General features: G+C 41.5%; 2 protein-coding genes across 5 annotated transcripts in view; one reads left to right on the forward strand and one right to left on the reverse strand.

Annotated features, from left to right (window-relative positions):
* Window positions 1-22,440, reverse strand: part of LOC133663245 (PTB domain-containing engulfment adapter protein 1-like) — a 165,047-nt gene that overhangs the window by 103,685 nt on the left and 38,922 nt on the right. The gene's annotated exons all lie outside the window — the stretch shown is intronic.
* The window catches only part of LOC133663244 (uncharacterized), a 139,017-nt gene that overhangs the window by 84,511 nt on the left and 32,066 nt on the right, over window positions 1-22,440 (forward strand). The window contains exon 2 of the transcript XR_009828272.1: window positions 15,695-15,883. The gene's annotated coding sequence lies outside the window, so the exon portion shown is untranslated. The remainder of the gene's footprint in view (window positions 1-15,694; window positions 15,884-22,440) is intronic.

A 22,440-nucleotide genomic window follows, 5' to 3' on the forward strand; every position in this document is an offset into this window, starting at 1 on the left:
GCACTGCCTTTGCGTGCCGGCTCAGTCACATAATATCTACGGCTTTTCACACACAAAAGTGAATGCAAAGCATACTTGGTCAACAGCCATACAGGTCACACTGAGGGTGACCGTACAAACAACTTTAACACTGTTACAAATATGCGCCACACTGTGAACCCACACCAAACGAGAATGACAAACACATTTCGGGAGAACATCCGCACCGTAACACAACATAAACACATCAGAACAAATACCCAGAACGCCTTGCAGCACTAACTCGTCCGGGACGCTACAATATACACCCTGCCCACCTCAACCTCCTCATGCTCTCTCAGGGAGAGCATGTCCCAAATTCCAAGCTGCTGTTTTGAGGCATGTTAAAAAAAAAATAATGCACTTTGTGACTTCAATAATAAATATGGCAGTGCCATGTTGGCATTTTTTTTCCATAACTTGAGTTGATTTATTTTAGAAAACTTTGTTACATTGTTTAATGCATCCAGCGGGGCATCACAACAAAATTAGGCATGATAATGTGTTTATTCCACGACTGTATATATCGGTATCGGTTGATATCGGAATCGGTAATTAAGAGTTGGACAATATCGGATATCGGCAAAAAAGCCATTATCGGACATCTCTACTCACAAGTATAAAACTACTTTATTAAAGTAATAATTTCTTACTTCAAGCATGAAAAAAAAAAATCATTATGTCAAGATAATGGCACTAGCATTTACTTAATTTAAGAATATTTTTCAACATATTGAGCAAAAAGGTCTCGTTTTTTTTTCTACCAAGAAAAGTGCACTTGTTATTAGTGAGAATATACTTATTTTAAGGTATTTTTGGGTTCATTGAGGTTAGCTAATTTTACTTGTTTTGGAAAGTCTTGACAAGCCACATTTTCTTCTTCTATTGGCAGATAATTTTGCTTAGTTCAAATAAAATACCCCTAATTTTTGTATTTTTTTTTCCTTGTTTTTGAACACTGACTTTTTGCAGTGCAGAAGCTACTGGCTGAAGTTAATCATCGTCACTAACATAAAAACATGGCCTTGTTAAAAGGGGAACTATTGTTTATTTTCCCATTCACAATCCTTATGTAAGACAAGAACACATGTCATGAATTGCGGACTAAAAGCCGCTGCTTTTTTTCTTACACTTTGAACCCTGCGGCCTATAAGACGGTGCAGCTAATTTGTGGATAGTTAAAATATATATATTTTTTAAAACCAAGCAAATACACCTAGAAAGTGTTCTATTATAAATGCTATGCCACCATCTTGTGGACAAGTTCGCTTACTGCAGGTGTCCTTCGATTTGCGGGTAGTGCTTTGTTTGTCAAAAATGCCACAAAGATGCAGCAGCATATAGACAAGTGCCCAATAATATATCATTATTGTAATTCCCCATTAATTCCCATGGACGGTGTCTAACTTTGAATAATCAACAAATGGTCAATATTTCCAAACTTCCCGAGCTTAACTTCCCGTGGTAAATTTCCGGAAATTTACCGGAAAACTTTCCACCCCTTTGCGACCCTAGCGCTTATAATAACAATATTGCTAACTGTTAGAATAATTGTATCTAAGTTATCACAAAACTTTGTGTTACATTGAGTTCAGCTCGCCCTGCGAGAGGACAAAAGCTGTCTTTGATCTTACCAATCAAAAGGCTTGTGAAACTCCACTGTGTAGGATGGGAAGCGACATGAAGGCGTCGGTTTCTTTCTTCTACTGTAATCCACAGGAAGATTATGTCTTGACCCGAGATCTACAAAGCGGAGAGGCAGCAGGGCCTGACTCCCCTCCAGGCACCTTTTCTTTGAACTGTTTTACAACCTTTTCTTTGAACTGTTTTGTAACCAAAGGCGATGGCTGTTTACGACCCTCCTCCCTTAGAAACAGCTGTTGCCATGTAATCAGGGAAAGTCCAAATTAAAGAGGAGGCGTACAATTTTTTGTCAGAGCGTGGGACGACACTGTGCAAGGGTACAGTGTCTACGTGTTTCTCCTCAATTGAGCTAAATTGAATTCTGTCTTTGTTTAATTCCTTGCTTCTTGTCTTGTTTAATAAATGTCATCAGTGTTTGAACCTGACGTTAACACTTGGTTAACATTCACGAGATGTAAACGGAGTGTTATTTGCGGGTTTTGGATGTTTTTTTAATGGGCGGAATAGTGTACACCCATTAGTTGCATTGTTAGCCGCCTCATACTTGCTGTACATTACAAGTTAGAATGCATAAAAAAGACAAATTTTTTGTCTTGTAGGAATACATTTTAAAAATAAGGTGCAGTTCCCGTTTAAGTCTGAGGGGCAGCACATGTTGGCATGTCTTCCCCATAGCCTGGAGGTAAAAGTTCCATTTATAGTGTGCTTCCCAACACTCAGTGACACAGTAGGTCATTCTCGGGTGGATGTAGTGTTCTATTAATGATATAAATACATTTTATTCAACTGGGGTCTCTTAGCAGCAGGAATCTGGAAGAGACATAAAGATCCTCTCATCAGTGAGCTCAGACACAATGGCGTGTTTCTCGGCAACGCTCTCTGAGAACATTGAGCTTTCTGAGGTCACTTGGACAACAGCATGTAGAGAAATTGTCCACACATGGACAACTATTAATATTTATCACACTTTTTTAATTGCAAAATGGCGAGCCTTTTCAATACTTTCACATTCTTGAAATATGAACTGAACACAAATTGAATAGGGCTTGCAGACTAGTGTTCAAGTATGAAAAGAGACATGCTTTGATTGATTAAAACAGTTCCTAGGTGTCTTAACACCAAGTCATTGGCGTAAAGTTGGGTACATGTGAAGAAAACATCCCAAAGACTGGTTTAGTATGTCGAAATGTGTTAAAGTACACACACTACAGATCTACAACTTGTCTGGAAATGAGTTTGCCGAAGTATCAGACTAGTTTAGATCCAGTTAAGAAGGTATTGAAGGGGTAGTTTCCAAGAACACCACCAGCTAGCTAATGTAACCATTAGTTGTTTAACAGAAAATATATGTTTTAAAATTGTCTACAATTTTCACGATTGCTAAGTTTATGTAAAAAAAATTGACGCTGGCCCGAAATAAATGATTGGTCACATGTGTGACGACCGGGTCGCATGGTGATGCGGGTGTTGTTCTCCCAGGAATGCAGACGGGCTTCGGACACAGCTTGCAGGTAAGAATGATTTATTTAAGAAATAAATAATATTTGAACAAACAAAACCGTGCTCATAGCACTTAAGGTAGAAACAAAAACGACTAGCGTGGGAGCTAGCAAGCAAAATAATGTAGCATGAGAGCTAGCAGGAAACAAAGTGGTCGTAACTTGTTGCATGAAAGCAAATTAGGAAGCCAGGCCGAGTGAGGCCCGGGCAAAGACTAAATAGCCCTCTGATCAGTGCTCGGGCAACAGGTGCGCGTCCCGAACGCTGATCAGAGGCAGGTGAGTAAAATCTGCAGTCATGGCAACAGAAACAAACACGTGACGCTAAAGTGTAAACAAATTGTGATCCGAGCAGCGGATCCTAACAGTACCCCCCCCTAAAAGGACAGATTCCAGATGTCCCTTGAAAACAAAAAAAAACAACTGGAACCCAAAAAAAAAAAGGCAATAGTTCACGAGTCAAGGGCGGGCGGGGGGGTGACTTGGTGGTGGGTCGCCAGGCCACGTGTCCCCGAATCCACCGGGGAAGGGTCAGGTGGCGGCGGCGAATGGAACGCCGCCGCCGCTGGCGAGGCGGGCGAGGCGGGCGAGGCGGGCGACCACGGTAAGGCCACATTCGTGGCCGCCGAGAATGTGGGCGTGAGTGGCGCCAGAATCTCAGCAGCCTCTGAGTCCTCTGAGAGAGCTGCTTGCGCAGCCAGACCACTCGAGGTCGCTGAGACGTCGCCGTGGAAGCGGTAGGTGTCGACGTCGCTGTCGTGGCAGCCGGAGTCGCCGCTGTCGTGGCAGCCGGAGTCGCCGCTGTCGTGGCAGCCGGAGTCGCCGCTGTCGTGGCAGCAGGAGTCGCCGCTGTCGTGGCAGCAGGAGTCGCCGCTGTCGTGGCAGCAGGAGTCGTCGCTGTCGTGGCAGCAGGAGTCGTCGCTGTCGTGGCAGCCGGAGTCGCTGTCGTGGCAGCAGGAGTCGCCGCTGTCGTGGCAGCAGGAGTCGCCGCTGTCGTGGCAGCAGGAGTCGCCGCTGTCGTGGCAGCAGGAGTCGCCGCTGTCGTGGCAGCAGGAGTCGCCGCTGTCGTGGCAGCAGGAGTCGCCGCTGTCGTGGCAGCCGGAGTCGCTGTCGTGGCAGCCGGAGTCGCTGTCGTGGCAGCCGGAGTCGCTGTCGTGGCAGCCGGAGTCGCTGTCGTGGCAGCCGGAGTCGCTGTCGTGGCAGCAGGAGTCGCTGTCGTGGCAGCAGGAGTCGCTGTCGTGGCAGCCGGAGTCGCTGTCGTGGCAGCCGGAGTCGCTGTCGTGGCAGCCGGAGTCGCTGTCGTGGCAGCCGGAGTCGCTGTCGTGGCAGCCGGAGTCGCTGTCGTGGCAGCAGGAGTCGCTGTCGTGGCAGCAGGAGTCGCTGTCGTGGCAGCAGGAGTCGCTGTCGTGGCAGCAGGAGTCGCTGTCGTGGCAGCCGGAGTCGCTGTCGTGGCAGCCGGAGTCGCTGTCGTGGCAGCAGGTACTGGTGCGAGAACCAGTCGTGGTGCAGGTACTGGTGCGAGAACCAGTCGTGGTGCAGGTACTGGTGCGAGAACCAGTCGTGGTGCAGGTACTGGTGCGAGAACCAGTCGTGGTGCAGGTACTGGTGCGAGAACCAGTCGTGGTGCAGGTACTGGTGCGAGGACCAGTCGTGGTGCAGGTACTGGTGCGGGGACCAGTCGTGGTGCAGGTACTGGTGCGGGGACCAGTCGTGGTGCAGGTACTGGTGCGGGGACCAGTCGTGGTGCAGGTACTGGTGCGGGGACCAGCCGTGGAGCAGGTACTGGTGTGGGAACCAGCCGAGGTGCAGGTACTGGTGTGAGAACCAGTCGAGGTGCAGGTGGCCTAGCTGGCGGTTGCGGCTTAGCAGGCCGAAAAACCGGTGGTGGCGGCCGGGCAGGAGGTTGTGGCTTAGCCCGCCGAAGGACAGGTGGCGGTGGCCGAGCAGGAGGTTGCGGCTTAGCACGCCGTTGTGCCACCCCACTCGCACAGCTCCCAGTACTAGCCCCCCCCCTCAAAAAGCGGATCCCAGACGCGTTTCTTGCGGATTGGAACCGTCTTCAAGGGTGGGTGGAGGGTGGTCAGGGGGAGGGCAGAATCCTCTCCTCTAAATTGTCCAAAATGTCTATTGTCACCCCCCACTTGAGACTGGGACTGACTAGATTTATATTTCACAAAAATGTCCTGATAATGTTTTATTGCAGAATTAAAGTCACTAGAAAATGGCTGGCAGGAAGAATTGACATAATGTCTAAAAATGTCTTTGTCTATGACGTCATCCAAAATGGACGGGACAACGTCATCAAGCGGCGTGTCATCAGGGGGTGCCGACGGAATGACGTCATAGCTGCAGTCCCAGTGATTGACAGGCCAGTCATAACAGTCTTCGGTAAGGTAGTTGATGGGATTAACAGACCTTTGAAGAGGGAAATCTTGGGCTGAATGTAGCTTGCTGTGTACCGGCGGAGGAGTTTGAGGGAGTGGCGCGTCTTGGCGGCGAAGTGAAGACCTCTTGGGTGGCTTCCGTCTTCGCTGACGCGTCCGGTGGTGCGGAGGTGTGGCGATGTCCTCGGGCCAAACGGAGTGGATTGGTACCAACCTTCCGTTAGGACCCCATATCAGTTCCTGGCGCTCCGAAGGGGAATAGCGGAGAGTCTCCGCCTCCATCGCTCGCAACACCATCCACGCACCTTCGTCCCTCTCCTCCGACGTGCTCGTTGCGGGAGAACTTCTTGCTGGCTTCCTACTGTGCTGACCGGGTCGCATGGTGATGCGGGTGTTGTTCTCCCAGGAATGCAGACGGGCTTCGGACACAGCTTGCAGGTAAGAATGATTTATTTAAGAAATAAATAATATTTGAACAAACAAAACCGTGCTCATAGCACTTAAGGTAGAAACAAAAACGACTAGCGTGGGAGCTAGCAAGCAAAATAATGTAGCATGAGAGCTAGCAGGAAACAAAGTGGTCGTAACTTGTTGCATGAAAGCAAATTAGGAAGCCAGGCCGAGTGAGGCCCGGGCAAAGACTAAATAGCCCTCTGATCAGTGCTCGGGCAACAGGTGCGCGTCCCGAACGCTGATCAGAGGCAGGTGAGTAAAATCTGCAGTCATGGCAACAGAAACAAACACGTGACGCTAAAGTGTAAACAAATTGTGATCCGAGCAGCGGATCCTAACAACATGCAGGCAGTGATGGGCAGTAACAAGCTACATGTAGCTAAGCTACAGGGTTTAACTACATGTTTCCATGAAATGATTAACGTGGACCACGACTAAAACAAGTTGAAAAACTTATTCGGGTGTTACCATTTAGTGGTCAATTGTACGGACTATGTACTATACTGTGCAATCTACCAATAAAAGTTTCAATCAATCAATCAAAGCTTGGCGGTAGCCTAGCTACTTGTTTAACGAGTAGCTTTTCCAGTAGTTTAGCTACTTTTAGACCCATGTAGCTTGGTAGCTTATATCAAATCTACAAGCTACAAAGACAGAAAATGGACTGCGAGTCCAGGCCAACAAAAATACAGAGAAAATAAAATGACCTGGATGAATGAGAACATCCATACGTACGGAGAAAATCCATGATTGGCTAAGGTTAGGGCGAAACATTACGGAATGGCCAATCAGAGGCAAGATAAGACGGGTCATCGTAACTATAAAACAAAATTAGAGATGTCAGATAATATCGGACTGCCAATATTATCGACCGATAAATGCTTTAAAATGTAATATCGGAAATTCCATCCATCCATCCATCCATTTTCTACCGCTTATTCCCTTCGGGGTCGCGGGGGGTGCTGGAAATTATCGGTTTCAAAATTATGTGTATCGGTTTCAAAAAGTAAAATGTATGACTTTTTAAAACGCCGCTGTTTTTCACGGGCGTAGGGAGAAGTCCAGAGCGCCAATAAACCTTAGAGGCATGTTTAAAGTTAAAAGATTGCAAACCAAACATTACATACATTTAACATGAAACTCTAATCTGGCTGTGAGCAGGCTATGGTATAAACACATTTTGTTGCGAGTTACACAAATTATATTTATATCAGTGTTACCCACTCTTCCAAAGTTTTACCAATATCATTGCAGCGACTATCTTTTCAAACGGGGTGCAGCACTAATTTCCCCGAGTCTGCTTTGGCCATGCACATCTATTTCTTCTTTGCCTTCTTCCGGACCCAACCATTGCGTCTTTTATTTCAGCATGTATTTAGTTCTCGTAGACACGGCAATGACAAGCTAACAAACGCTGTGTCATTCACTGGAATCGAAAGAAGCACCTCCTTCTGAATTGTGATTGGGCAGAACAATACTTTTTTAGAGTATGTTCAGCAAAGAGTTCCTAACTTTTCCTCTTGTCTTTCTTCCTAAGTGATTTCCTGAGAGGAGTCTGTTCAAATTCATGATGTGTTCTTAAACGGGCAGATTGTTCCCACCTGCTGTTCTTAAGTTGCTGAATGCCAAATGGTCAGCGCGTGCGTGTCCATCATAATTTGCATATAAACACGCCTGTGTTAGTGCTCCTAAATGTAAACAAATGCTGTGGGTGGATCTACACAGACATCGACTGTAACGATACCAAGTACAAGAGACGTACATAGTCGATACTACAATGATTAAGTCAATGTTTTTTATTATCACAAAATATTGTGTCTTTTTATGCTTTTCTACACCAAAATTAATCTATTATTATTAGGGATGTCCGATAATGGCTTTTTGCCGATATCCGATATTCCGATATTGTCCAACTCTTTAATTACCGATACCGATATCGACCGATACCGATATCAACCGATATATACAGTCGTGGAATTAACACATTATTATGCCTAATTTGAACAACCAGGTATGGTGAAGATAAGGTACTTTTTTAAAAAATTAATAAAATAAAATAAGATAAATAAATTAAAAACATTTTCTTGAATAAAAAAAAAGTTAAAAAATATAAAAACAGTTACATAGAAACTAGTAATTAATGAAAATGAGTAAAATTAACTGTTAAAGGTTAGTACTATTAGTGGACCAGCAGCACGCACAATCATGTGTGCTTACGGACTGTATCCCTTGCAGACTATAATGATCTGTATAGATATATAATGTAGGAACCAGAATATTAATAACAGAAAGAAACAACCCTTTTGTGTGAATGAGTGTAAATGGGGGAGGAAGGTTTTTTTGGGTTGGTGCACTAATTGTAAGTGTATCTTGTGTTTTGTATGCTGATTTAATAAAATATAAAAAAAAAATTAAAAAAATGATACCGATTATAAAAAACCGATACCGATAATTTCCGATATTACATTTTAACGCATTTATTGGCCGATAATATCGGACATCTCTAATTATTATTCAACTTCAACTTCTTCTTCTCCTCCAGATTTTGGCGCGCTCTACCTTCCACATGTTTCATCCGTTTCAAACCGTTCCAACTTCAAACTGTTCAGCCTATTCGGGAATCGCGGGCTTTTCCTTGACAAATTCCAAAAAATTCCCAGATTTCTCAGAATTCCAGGTTCAAAATGAATTGGCCATTTTTCAAACTTCCACCATTTCCAAATTTTTCAACCAATGCAAACCATTCCACCTTCAACACATTGCACCATTCTGGAAATTCAAACTACCATTTTTCCAAGTTCAAAAAAATTCCAGGATTTTCCAGAATTCCTGGTTTTCCAAAGCCCTATTTCCACCCTTTTTTCTGGCAGACTACTCCTCCCACATTTTTCAACCCACTTCAACCGTTTCACCGTCAAAACATTTCTCTTAATTAGGACAAAAAACAAAGTTGTTTTTTGAACTGGAAAAATTCCAAGTTTTCCCGATACTCCAGGAATTCCATAATACCATTTCTCAATTCAACGTGTTACTGCTTCAACATTTCTCGACCGATTTGAAAAAAATGTTAACACCAACCATTTCAACTCATTCAGACCATTCAAGTGTTTTACCATTTTCAAAAAAATTCCTGCTTTTCCCGAAATTTCCAAATGTTCTTCAAAGTTCGACAATTCCCACATTTTTCATCTGATTCAAACCGTTCCAACTTCAAACTGTTCAGCCTAATCGGGAATCGCGGGCTTTTCCTTGACAAATTCCAAACATTCCCAGATTTCTCAGAATTCCAGGTTCAAAATGAATTGGCCAATTTTCAAACTTCCACCATTTCTACATGTTTTAACCGATTCAAACCATTCCACCAATCTGGAAATTCAAACTATTATTTTTCCAAGTTCAATAAAATTCCAGGATTTCCCAGAATTTTTGGTTTTCCAAAGCCCTATTTCCACTATTTTTTCTGGTGACTACTCCTCCCACATTTTTCAACCCACTTCAACCATTTTACCTTCAAAACATTCCTCTTAATTAGGACAAAAAACTAAGTTGTTTTTTGAACTGGAAAAATTCCAGGTTTTCCCGAAATTCCAGGAATTCCATAATACCATTTATCAATTCAAAATGTTATTACTTCAACATTTCTTGACCGATTTGAAAATTTTTAAAACCAACCATGTCAACTCATTCAGACCATTCATTTTTTTTTAATCCATTTTCAAAAAAATTCCCGCTTTTACCGAAATTCCCATTTTTTAGGGAAATTCCTATTGAAATCAATGGGACATTCTTCAAAGGTCCACAATTCCCACATTTTTTTATCTGATTCAAACAGTTCCAACTTCAAAATATTCAGCCTGTTTGGGAATTGTGTGCTCTACTTAAACAATTCTAAAAAAAATCCAGGATTTCAGTTCAACTTCAGCATTGGAGCATTCACACGCAATTCTTTCAGGATTTGCCTCATCTAGTTATTTATAAAGTCAGTAATTCTTTTTTGATTGCAATAAGAAACACACGTTTAATGAATCATAAGATTTTCTGTTAAAATATAGCTAATTATGACACTTTTTGTGGTCCCCTTTCTTTTGAAAAGTATCGAAATACATTTATTGGTATCGGCACAACCCTATCAAATACAAAGTCATGTCACGTTTTATTTAAATAGCCCCCAATTCACATTTGAAGCAGGTATACAACCAGAATGGAATAGAATACGAGACAACGGGATGAAATAAAGAGAAGTGTGTATGGGCTATCTCTCACCTCAAGCAAGAGAATAGACGGCATTCTGCACTTGCAAAACGTTCTCAGCTTTGTGCGGCTACACAAATACTTAACAGCCTGAAAAAAGGGAAGCTGAGGATTGATGTTCCTTCCTTTGAAATAATTTCCTTGCTCAGTTTGAGTTCTTAACACTATTTTCTCCATTTAAGCCTGTAAGAAGACAAAGATTCTGACCGAGTTCCGTTAAGAAGCCTACACATGTGGATTTCTGCTCCTTTATCTAGTCTATCCATCACTGAAAAGGTCCGACTAGGAATAATGACACAAGGCGGAACAGACAGTGAATGATAAATGATAAATGGGTTGTACCTGTATAGCGCTTTTCTACCTTCAAGGTACTCAAAGCACTTTGACAGTATTTCCACATTCACCCATTCACACACACATTCACACACTGATGGCGGGAGCTGCCATGCAAGGCACTAACCACAACCCATCAGGAGCAAGGGTGAAGTGTCTTGCTCAAGGACACAACGGACGTGACGAGGTTGGTAGAAGGTGGGGATTGAACTAGGAACCCTCAGGTTGCTGGCACGGCCACTCTCCCAACTGCGTCACGCCGTCCCCATATGACCATCTTACAACAGAAAGTAACAAGCTATAAACAAAAAATTAGCAAGTAGATTAATAATAGTTTTAAGAAAATAGTACATCCAAAAATGACAGAATGTTATCGCATACATCGGCAACCAAATTAGGACTCTTTGTAAACTATTCTGAAATGGTTCTATAGATAATATATTGTAATATATATCGTTATTGCCCACCCCGAGTAGGGCATTAAAAATGTCACTGGCTACAGGGACAGTAGCACGTCGTTAATCCTCGGACTACACCTTGTGTGGGACACCTTGAACCAGGTCTTTGCCCGCTTTGATCAGTGCAAGAGCGGAACTCAAAACTATCCTGGACTTCCGGAGGCGGACAACGCCCCTATTCAGCTACAACAGCACCATAAAGAGCCACACCATGTAGAGTCAACACAAGGAAAGCAGATGGTCCAGATGGTGTGACAGGAAAGGTGCTTAAGGGATGTAGCCCTAAGCACCAGAACGTATGACGCAAAGAAACAGAAGAAATGGACCAAAGACAAAGGAGGTTGGGGACTGACTTGCTGAACAAGGCCATGAAACAACAACTGCTAGGAATGTAAACATACGTTTTCACTTGTCAACCTCAAAGACTTCAAAGATTCATTGTCAATTCCTCCAAGTCATGCTTTGCATAAATTAACAAAATAATACATAATATACAAATTATTGGGAAGAAAATAATTAGCAAATGTGAACATGTTTTTCTTCATCTCAGCAACAGGATAGAAGAGCAATAAGGTGCGGATATAAATAAATAGATTACTGTACAAATAAATATATTGCACTTGTGCATATGCATCCACGTTTATGGATGTATGTTATATTGTCTTTATATTCGAGCGAGTTAATTCGTTTTCGGGTGGAATTGAGGGGATTATTATGAAGCGTTCAAGAGTCTTATGGCCTGAGGGAAGAAGCTGTTACTGAAGCTGGAGGTTCTGCTACGGAGGCTGAGGAACCTCTTTCTAGAGTCCAGCAGTGAAAACAGTCCTTGGTGGGGTTGGGAGGAGTCTATGCAGATTTTCTGAGCCCTGGTCAAGCAGCGGCTTTTTTCGCGACCTCCTGGATAGGAGGAAGAGGAGTCCTGATGATCTTTTCCGCTGTCCTCACCACTCTCTGCCATACTTGCCAACCTTGAGACCTCCAATATCGGGAGGTGGGGGGTGGTGGGGGTGGGCGTGGTTGGGGGCGTGGTTAAGAGGAGAGTATATTTACAGCTAGAATTCACCAACTCAAGTATTTCATATATATATATATATATATATATATATATATATATATATATATATATATATATATATATATATATATATATATATATATATATATATTTATTTATATATATATATATATATATATATATATATATATATATATATATATATATATATATATATATATATATATATATATTTATTTATATATATATATATATATATATATATATATATATATATGTATATATATGTATATATATATATATATATATATATATATATTTATATATATATATATATATATATATATATATATATATATATATATATATATATATATATATATATATATATATATGTATGAAATACTTGACTTTCAGTGAATCCTAGCTATATATATATGTATATATATTTATTTTATTATACATATAAATAAAATAAATACTTGAATTTCAGTGTTCCGGGGGCTATCCAGTAGATGGCAGTATTGTCCTGTTTAACTTCTCCTCCGTTCATGACTCGGCCACCGTGTTCACTGGAGAAGTCTGTTTTACAAAATGTACAGGCAACATAATTACATACCCCTTCCCCTTCGAACTGTCCTGGATGAACTGAAATTCTTGTTTCCATTCGTTTTGGAACTTGCAAGCGTATTTCTTCATCTTGCTCGTCGACGGCGTCGCCATGTCTGTAACTTTCTCGTTCTTCTGCTTCGTCTCCTTGTTGTGTGCGCAGTTGTGCACTCTACTCTCTAAAAGCCGTAGATGTTATGACGTCATTGGGCAGGCAAGCTGTTTATATTGTGGGAAAGCGGACGTGAGAACAGGCCGTTCCCACTCAGGTCCGCATTGAGCTGGAGGGGGCGTGGCCTCCAGCTCCAGCTGAATACTGGGAGTTTGTCGGGAGAAAATTTCTGCCAGGAGGTTATCGGGAGAGGCGCTGAATACCGGGAGTCTCCCGCTAAAAACGGGAGGGTTGGCAAGTATGCTCTCTGCATATCCCACCGGCATACAGTGGAGCCTTACCCTACAACTGGAGGACCTAGACTTTGCAGACGATCTAGCTCTCCTGGCTCACACCCACCAACAGATGCAGGACAAATCACAAAAACTACAAAGAGCTGCTGCATTTCTTGGGCTTAAGATCAATTCACAAAAAACAAAGGTCATGCGTATCAATAACAAGAACAATACACCAATAACAATGGACCATAATCAATTAGAGGAGGTAGTCAGTTTTGCATACTTGGGGAGCATAATCAGTGTAGATGGAGGGGCAGATGAATATGTCAAAATTCTGAATAGGGAAAGCAAGAACATCATTCAACATACTAAACAAAATATGGAGAGCAAAAAACATTTCTCTCCAAACCAAACTGAAAATATTTAACTCAAATGTCAAATCCATCCTGCTGTACGGATCAGAAACGTGGAAAACCACCAATAGCATACTCACTAAACTACAGACATTTGTAAACCTTTGCCCTTCGTCGGGTCCTAGGAGTCTACTGGCCAGACACCATCACCAATGCCAACCTGTGGGAACTCACCAAACAAGAACCAGTGGAACTGCAAATCAGGAGAAGAAAGTGGAGCTGGATAGGCCACACACTCAGAAAACCCAATAAATCAATCACCAAACAGGCACTAACATGGAACCCACAGAGAAAAAGAAACAGAGGGAGACCAAGAATAACCTGGAAAAGAAGCACGGAACAGGAGATGAGGGCTGAGGGGCTGTCATGGCAACAACTCGACCGAAGGGCACAAGACCGGAATGGATGGAAGGCTTTCGTCGGCGGCCTATGGTCCTCAAGGAATACTAAGGCCTAAGTAAGTAAGTAAGTCACCACTCTCTGCAGAGACTTCCAGTCTGAGGCACTGCAGGCTCCAGTCCAGACAGAGATGCAGTTGGTCAGTAGGCTCTCTATAGTGCCTCTGTAGAATGGGGTGAGAATGGGGGAGGGAGCTGTGCTCTTTTCATGCGACGCAAAAAGTGCATGCGCTGCTGAGCTCTTTTTACAAGAGCTCCGGTGTGTAGGGACCAGTTTATATTGTCAGTTATCTGCACCCCCAGGAACTTGGTGCTGCTTACCATCTCCACTGCTGTGCCGTTGATGAAGAGTGGAGCATGGCTGGACTGGTGCCTCCTGAAGTCGACGATGATCTCCTTGAGCTAGCGCAACGAAATTTCGTTCCTTATCTGACTGTAAAGTTAAAATTTGAATGATAATAAAAAGGAAGTCTAAGTCTAAGTTCTGAGTCACGGTGGCGCTGATACTATGATTGGTTAAATATGACAATTCCAGTTGTTATTTTCACTTAGCCGTAATGAATGGCTGGCTAGCTGTCTTGAATGCTTCTGTTACACATGTAACACTACAGGCATAGGACATTTTAGTTTTTGGTCCGGCCCTCATTGACTTGGGATCGTTGCAAAATTATGTGCGTCCCAAAGTCACCAGCCTTGGCGTCACTATAGAAAGTGAATTTAAACTTGACAATGGCGTTTTAAAATCGTGTGTTAATCATCTCCGTCTTTTAGCAAAAGTAAAACCGTTTTTATCTTTTAACCTTTTTCAACAAGTCGTACATGCTTTTGTTTCAAGTCGCCTGGACTACTGCAATGCACTTTATGCTGGCATTAGCCCAAAAGCTCTCTCCCGGTTTCAGTTAGTCCAGAAACGGCAGCATGACTTTTAACAGGGGCCAGGAAATGCGAGCATATAACCCCAATTCTTGAGACTTTGCACTGGCTCCCTGTTCATTTTAGAATTGATTTTAAAATGTTGCTGTTTGGTTTTAAAGCTTTGCATGGACTGGCACCTCATTATATCTCGGACCTCATCCAAATGTACACTCTGAGGTCCGAGAGCCAGCTCCAGCTCGTGGTGCCCAAGACGAGACTTAAAACCAGGGGAGACAGGGCCTTCTCTGTGGTCGGCCCTAAGCTCTGGAACACTCTGCCCCTCCATGTTCCAACTACTCCCACAGTCTAAGTCTTAAGTGGGTCTTAAGTGTCGTCTTAAGACCCACTTTTATTCTCTGGCTTTTAACACTACGTGAGTTGTGTGGTCCTCTGTGTTTTTAAACTGTCATTTCTATTCATTGTTTCAATTGGTTTTACCCTTTAAAATCGTTTTTAATCATATTTATTTTTAAATAGTTTTTATATTATATTTATTTATTGTGTTTTTATTCAGTCATTGGTGGAGCTAAGGATAGTATTTAAATCTTGTTTTTAATATTTTTGGAAACATTTTTGTTGTTTAAATGTGCTATTGTCACGGCGCGGGCTCGAACCGGCTTTTCTCCGGCAGCTGGGTCTGCCAGCACCTCCGTTGACAGCGCGCCGAGACACGCCCCTGCTCGCGCTGGCCGCGTCACGCCCACACGCCGGCAAGGCTGTGGGCGATCAGCAATCTGCACACCTGGGACTGATGAGAGCGAGCTGTATTAAGACCAGTGGACCCAAGGATCCTGGTCGGAACTTAGTCTTTCTGTTCGTAGTGAGCATCCCGTGTCTGGCTTCCCTCCCATGTGCTTGATTGTTCTCCTGTCTTCCGAGTTCCCTTGTCTGATCTCCCTTGTGTCTTCCCGCAGTTCTTCCTGTGTCTTCCATAATCGAGCTGTGCGCCTCGACTTCCCCTTTGGACTTTGGACTGCCTCCCTCGATCCTCGACCCCCCGCTTTGCACACGGACCTCTTGATGTCTCTTTCAGCCCCACGGACCTACCGCTTGTCTCACGGACCTTCTTCTGCTTTGTCCCTCCTCTCGCCCAACACATCACGGTAATACACAACAACTAATTACACACATACACACCTTTTGGATTAGTCACACTCCATTCTCTTGTTTATTATATATATATATATATATATATATATATATATATATATATATATATATATATATATATATATATATATATATATATATATATATATATATATATATATATACACTACTGTTCAAAAGTTTGGGGTCACATTGAAATGTCCTTATTTTTGAAGGAAAAGCACTGTACTTTTCAATGAAGATAACTTTAAACTAGTCTTAACTTTAAAGAAATACACTCTATACATTGCTAATGTGGTAAATAACTATTCTAGCTGCAAATGTCTGGTTTTTGGTGCTATATCTACATAGGTGTATAGAGGCCCATTTCCAGCAACTATCACTCCAGTGTTCTAATTGTACAATGTGTTTGCTCATTGGCTCAGAAGGCTAATTGATGATTAGAAAACCCTTGTGCAATCATGTTCACACATCTGAAAACAGTTTAGCTCGTTACAGAAGCTACAAAACTGACCTTCCTTTGAGCAGATTGAGTTTCTGGAGCATCACATTTGTGGGGTCAATTAAACGCTCAAAATGGCCAGAAAAAGAGAACTTTCATCTGAAACTCGACAGTCTATTCTTGTTCTTAGAAATGAAGGCAATTCCACAAAATTGTTTGGGTGACCCCAAACTTTTGAACGGTAGTGTATATAGTATTGTGTATTATTATATATATTGTGCATATATATAATAAAACATAGAGCAACATCACCCCCTTGTGGAACTGTGCCGTCACTACTCCCCCTGTATACATAACAGCTATATAAATAAAGTGGATTGGATTGGACAGGACAGCTTTTTTAGGCGCCATAGTGAACTTTGACATGTGCAGGGTAAGGGACGGGTACCAAATTTGGTATTTTTATAGGTACCGACCAAATTTTCTCTGTACTACTGGTTACTGATTCACGTAAAACCAAACTGTACCATGTTTGGATACTTTTGTTGCCACCTGGCGTCTCTTCCGGTTACAGGTAACCATTCCTATTCCGGTGTGCTGGAATAAAGGCGAAAGCGGGTTTTTTCGATAATTAGACAACAGTGCGTGTGCGATGTTGCTGCTCTGAGGGGTTTCCAGTAACTGAAACTGCTTTGTTGCTAGGAGTTATAATAAAGTATGTACATTGCAAAACAAGTCCAGTCACTGTGAACTCGCAGAGAGATCAGTTTGTCCCCCTGTTAAAAATCGTCTCGTATTTCTATCGAGAAAAAGTTATTTTGCACTATATATCACCCAGCCCTACAAACTACCCCCTCTCAGGCAGATTTATGCTGGCGGACTCCTGTGGGAAGCAAGTCCGGTTATTAAGGACCCCTCCCACCCTGGGGACTCACTTTTTTCTCTCCTTCCCTGTAGAAGACATCTTAGTACAAAAAAAGTCTACATCCAACTGGCTCAAAAACAGCTTCCACAACCAGTCTGTGAAACTAAGTCTGGTTGAAGCGATTGCCAATGGCCCAAAGCCGTTAATAAAAATGCAGGCTTTCGTTCCTGTATATTGCAGGAACTTCCTTCCCGATGTTGTCCATAATTGAAAAGCCTCCTTTGTACATCAGGTTGTGTCTGTGCTGACGGGTGTGACTGTCGTGGTACTTCTGCTAGTGCGAGACTAGTACTTTCCCAGATTTTAGAATTAAAGATATTCCTATCAAGGTTTTATGCTGCTGATTCCGATACAGATCATTCATGATCCGTGGCCAATACCACTATTGGCACCGATCAACTGTGTTAATTGTACATTTTGCACGATTATGGCCAAAATAATAATGATTATTTTTCATCCATATTAAAAAGGGATGGATTGGAAACACGATTATTAATCACGGTTATTTATTATGTTTGGCAAAACATTGTGAGCACGACGTCATCAAGTAATTTGTGGACGAACATTCTAATAAAAAGGCAAAATAAACATTCTTTAAAGACAAACATTTTTATTTTTGTGCAGCATTAGTATCAGTGTGTTAGCTTTTTTTCATTACATGATGCCTTAAAGGCCTACTGAAACCCACTACTACCGACCACGCAGTCTGATAGTTTATATATCAATGATGAAATCTTAACTTATAAAGTGCAATTTTAAATTTCCCGCTAAACTTCCGGTTGAAAACGTCTATGTATGATGACGTATGCGCGTGACGTCAATCGTTGAAACGGAAGTATTCGGACACATTGTATCCAATACAAAAAGCTCGGTTTTCATTGCAAAATTCCACAGTATTCTGGACATCTGTGTTGGTGAATCTTCTGCAATTTGTTTAATGAACAATGAAGACTGCAAAGAAGAAAGCTGTAGGTGGGATCGGTGTATTAGCGGCTGGCTGCAGCAACACAACCAGGAGGACTTTGATTTGGATAGCAGAAGCGCTATCCGACGCTAGCCGCCGACCGCATTGCTGATCGGGTAAAGTCCTTCGTCGCTCCGTCGATCGCTGGAACGCAGGTAAGCACGGGTGTTGATGAGCAGATGAGGGCTGGCTGGCGTAGGTGGATAGCTAATGTTTTTAATAGTATTGTTGATTTTCTGCCTATCCTTCCAGTCAGGGGTTTATTTCTTTTTTTTTTTTACCTGCAGTTAAGTCCGATGCTATCACGTTAGCTCCGTAGCTAAAGTGCTTCGCCGATGTATTGTCATGGAGAACTCCTAAAACCGCCGCATTGGTGACACCCGCAACTGCCACAACACAATAATTTATCATCATTCAATTATTACAATTATAATATAAACACAACAATTATCAAAATGACACCATAGCTGACATCAAGGTAACATAACTACAAACTTAACCAATGGGAACATGGTAGATTTAAGCATAAAATAAAACAGGACAAACAACAAATGTAGAAACACAAATTTTTACAATGGAGTTCAGGGTGTACAACTCGCTTTCAACCAACTGCGAGCGCTGCAGGGAACTCTAACTCCTACAAAGATGAAGGTGTGTTGACTTAAGTCTTTGCATGTTAACGTTTCGTTATCCATTGAGTGGATAATTTACAAACGTACATACACACATATATATATATATATATATATATATATATATATATATATATATATATATATATATATATATATATATATATATATATATATATATATATATATATATATATATATATATATATATATATATAATGGAAATTGTATATTGTATACAAGTAAATGCAGTATATTGTGTCTTATCTAGCAAGTTGTGTTTGTTAATGCTGTGTGGGTGTGTAGCTTTGAGCACTATGACCTTACAGTGAATTCAAACAGAGCTTTACCTTTTATTCCTTTTGCAAATAGCCACTGTTGATTTAAACTCCTACGTCCGAAAGACATATATTCATGTCTTAATCAACCTATCAAAATAAATTGCTCTGCAGTAATCTAAAGCTTGCACTGGGAGGTATAAATGCCACTGACAAGCCGAGCTGTCCTTTTTCAAGAATACTATGCAAGCAAGAAGGAAAAAAACATTCTCGACTCATTTCTGTTTACATGACATTGAACAGACATCTGATGTTATGAGACAGGCAATAGCTGTGCGTGGTGTCAACACTTCCATCACCCAAGACGTATTTTCCACCCTACAGTCACACAGCGATGCAGCAGTAGTCAGCTCATGTCTGGAAACCGTGAGGGTTAGATAAGTCGGGATGCACTAAAATGAAAATACTTGGCCAAAACCGAAAATTAGGAAACTTAAACGCCTACTGAAACCCACTACTACCGACCACGCAGTCTGATAGTTTATTTATCAATGATGAAATCTTAACATTGCAACACATGCCAATACGGCCGGGTTAACTTATAAAGTGCAATTTTAAATTTCACGCTAAACTTCCGGTTGAAAACGCCTTTGGATGATGACGTATGCGCGTGACGTAGCCAGTGAAACAGGAGTATCGGTAGCCCATTGAAGCCAATACAAAAAGCTATGTTTTCATCTCAAAATTCCACAGTATTCTGGACATCTGTGTTGGTGAATATATATACACAATATATATATATGGATATTTTGCCTTAGCCTTGAATGAACACTTGATGCATATAACCACAGCAGTATGATGTTTCTATGTGTCTACATTAAAACATTCTTGTTCATACTGCATTAATATATGCTCATTTTAAACTTTCATGCAGAGAAGGAAATTACAACTAAGTCAATTGACCAAAAGTGTATTTATTAAGGACGTTGTCTCCTTCTGTTGTTGACTTTTTTTTTCATACGGTGTTTATGTGGAAATACCGTATTTTTCAGACTATAAGTCGCTCCGGAGTATACGTCGCACCGGCCGAAAATGCACAATAAAGAAGAAAAAAAACATATACACTACCGTTCAAAAGTTTGGGGTCACATTGAAATGTCCTTATTTTTGAAGGAAAAGCACTGTACTTTTCAATGACGATAACTTTAAACTAGTCTTAACTTTAAAGAAATACACTCTATACATTGCTAATGTGGTAAATGACTATTCTAGCTGCAAATGTCTGCTTTTTGGTGCAATATCTACATAGGTGTATAGAGGCCCATTTCCAGCAACTATCACTCCAGTGTTCTAATGGTACAATGTGTTTGCTCATTGGCTCAGAAGGCTAATTGATGATTAGAAAACCCTTGTGCAATCATGTTCACACATCTGAAAACAGTTTAGCTCGTTACAGAAGCTACAAAACTGACCTTCCTTTGAGCAGATTGAGTTTCTGGAGCATCACATTTGTGGGGGCAATTAAACGCTCAAAATGGCCAGAAAAAGAGAACTTTCATCTGAAACTCGACAGTCTATTCTAAGGCTGAAACGACACGTCGACATAGTCGACGTCATCGGTTACGTAAATACGTCGACGCCGTTTTTGTGCGTCGACGCGTCGCATATTTACGTCACACTACCGTCATGGCGGACCGCAAAGCAGACGATCAAAGCAGACGATGCGAGCGGTGCGAGCGAGGGGGGAAAAGCATGCCAAAAGTGGTCAAAAGTGTGGGAGTATTTCAATAAACGGCCTAATAATGTTGTTGTATGCACATTGTGTCGAGCGGAAATGGCCTATCATAGCAGCACAACGGCTATGAACGAACATTTGAAAAGAAAACCATCAACTAGTCAATCGTCCGCGCGAGCATACGTTGTCATCATTTACACAAAAACATGAATGTGTCATTTGTATCTGCTAGTGGTGTAACGGTACGTGTTTTGTATTGAACCGTTTCGGTACGGGGCTTTCGGTTCGGCACGGGGGTGTACCGAACGAGTTTCTAAGCTAAAGCTAACTTTAGCTGCTAAAGTGTTAACAAGCTGCTTTGCTCCTTCTGCGGCTGCCTCTGTCTCAGCACGCAGCATTGTCCCACCCACACAACCACCTGATTGGTACACACGCAGCATTGTCCCACCCACACAACCATCTGATTGGTACACACAAAGCATTATCAGCCAATCAGCAGTGCGTATTCAGAGCGCATGTAGTCAGCGCTTCAGCGTGGAGCAGATAGGTGTTTAGCAGGTGAGCATCAGGCAGCGGACTCTCCCCAAATGATAATAAACACGTCCCAGTCAACTACTAGTAACATCACTATGAGCCCGTTGACCTTCTAGAAATATAAACTGCAGCTCAGCTCACTCGCAGTCCTGGCTTGAGGTGAAGGCTAATTACCTCTCAGTTCCAGCCACATCGACCCCTTCTGAGCGCCTATTTTCAGCTGCTGGGAATATTGTAAACAAGAAAAGAACCAAAGAATGTAGACATGCTAACCTTTCTTCATTACAACTGTTAGTCACTCACTGGAATGAGTAGAATTGGTTATTGTGTACTGTGTTGGACTGGATGTTTATTTTGCACATTTTAAAAGCAATACTTAATGTTTACAGTGCTCCAGAATATTTAGATTGGCACTTTTTTGTATTGGATGTTTATCTTTATTTTTTCACATTTTAGCAAATAAGCAATACTTTCACTTTTGTTGAAATGTTTACACTGTTGTTACAGAATATTTTGTTTTGCACTTTTTTTGTACTGGATGTTTATCTTTATTTTTGCACATTTTAAAGTAAAATAAGCAATACTTTTACTTTTGAAATGCTTATACTATTGCAGAATATTAAGATTTGCACTGGATGTTGACTTTTATATTTGCACATTAAAAAGCAAATAAGCTAATTTTAATTTTGTTAAATGTTAAAAGTTTTAAATGTTTACATTGTTACAGAATATTTAGTCATGTTGTCAATGTTGACTGAGTGGCCATACTTCTTTTTTTTGTAAATAAAAGCCATGCCTTTTGAAAAAACGGGCCTACATTTATTTTTTCATCTTCATTTTGAATAAAAAAATAATCGGTAAAAGGAAAAATAATCTATAGATTAATCGAAAAAAAATAATCTATAGATTAACCGATTAATCGAAAAAATAATCTATAGATTAATCGATAGAAAAATAATCGTTAGCTGCAGCCTTAGTCTATTCTTGTTCTTAGAAATGAAGGCTATTTCACAAAATTGTTTGGGTGACCCCAAACTTTT

The sequence above is a fragment of the Entelurus aequoreus genome, linkage group LG13 (genome assembly GCF_033978785.1).
Source record: "Entelurus aequoreus isolate RoL-2023_Sb linkage group LG13, RoL_Eaeq_v1.1, whole genome shotgun sequence".
NCBI lineage: Eukaryota > Metazoa > Chordata > Actinopteri > Syngnathiformes > Syngnathidae > Entelurus > Entelurus aequoreus.